Raw genomic sequence first — 1569 nt, forward strand, 5'->3', positions numbered from 1 at the left:
CCTCTAGTAATATATTTCCTGAGAATAATGGTGACGTGTTCAAAACTTATTTTACCCGCTGTATATTTTCTTTGACTTCTGGTATTCCCTGGATATGCATGTCATCCAAGCTACAGCACTTGTCCCGAGCACCAATGAATTTGACTCATTCTTGTCAAAAAAAATACTTTCCAAAACTGACACCCACCAGTGTTACTCCTCTCTAAAGAAATATGACAGAATTTACATATGTGCAGCYTGTTCAAGTTGTGAAACCTATTTCCCGTCCTGCAGCAGCTCTCCACAGGATCAAGAGCTGGCGTCAGTGTCAAGTCCCACCATTTGACGCCCAGCAGCCTCTGGCAGACTCGACTCCCKGGAGAAACTCGGCAAACACCAGCTGTGGGTGGGAGACCGTCCGATATTGGCAGGCTCAGAACGGTCTGAGGGGGTAAAAAAACACACRACTTTACCCACCCTCAAAGAGCACCAAGCCCACCTGAAACCAGAGGCTGCAGGACGACTGAACCACAGGAGGCCTCTGGAGAGACTTCACAGCAAAGTGGTGACAGTGACAGACCGTCTAATGCTCTGATACAGCAGGTGGGGGGCACTGAATTATTATGATAACAGGACTTTTCTGCTGCTCATGGTGGGCTCAGCGGGCACCGACCTCCGACAGCCGCTGTTTGAATTTGCACCTTGTTGTTAGGAAGGCATCATCACAGAGAGGCTGCTTTGATTTGGCCAAGACTGTGTCGGTGCTGCAGGCGTCGTCTTTCTCACCAACTTCAGGTCCACTCCTGTGTACAAAGGTGGGAAATTATGGACGCTCACATATTACGTGAAGTGGTAAAAAAAAATATGGCCGGCAATAAACTGTTGGCAGTGAGCCCAGCTGGAGATATTAGTGTTGTGTTACAAAATGAGTGTGTGTACTTGACTTGTACAGAAACACTTAACCTCATGTCTCCTAAACGCACATTTTAATCTATCAGAGAAATAYAGGAAAAAATAGGAAACAAGCAAGCAAAGGGTAATGGTTTTTAAATTCAAGAACATATCCTCAGAGGTGTTTATCATCTGTTACTGGAGATGAGGCAATAATGCTTATGTCATCATCATCATCATCATCATCATCATCATCATCATCATTACACTTACAACTAAATAAATAACACTTTAGCTCTTGTACAAGTTCATTTGTATGTCTGTTTGTAAAAGAATATTCCAAGAACCACTGGACAGATTTTAATTAAACTCTCAGGAAGTAAACATTGGGTGCACAACTGAATAACTTTGAAGTCAACATGGCCGCCTCAGCTAAGCATTCTTATTAAACACAGAAATGATCATAAGAAATGAAGCTACAGTTTGATGTGGTAGCAGCCAGTGGTGGAGAAAGTATTCAAACACAGTACTTAAGTAAAAGTACAAATAAACAGACAAAAATATACTCTAGTAAAAGTAAAAGTACCACATCAACATTTTACTTGAGTAAAAGTAAGTAAGTACTTGCTTTTAAAAATACTTAAGTATTAAAAGTAAAAGTACTTGCGTAACGTATTCCCTAATGGTCTACAATATTAT

Source organism: Austrofundulus limnaeus, unplaced genomic scaffold (assembly GCF_001266775.1).
Source record: "Austrofundulus limnaeus strain Quisiro unplaced genomic scaffold, Austrofundulus_limnaeus-1.0 Scaffold58, whole genome shotgun sequence".
NCBI classification, from domain to species: domain Eukaryota; kingdom Metazoa; phylum Chordata; class Actinopteri; order Cyprinodontiformes; family Rivulidae; genus Austrofundulus; species Austrofundulus limnaeus.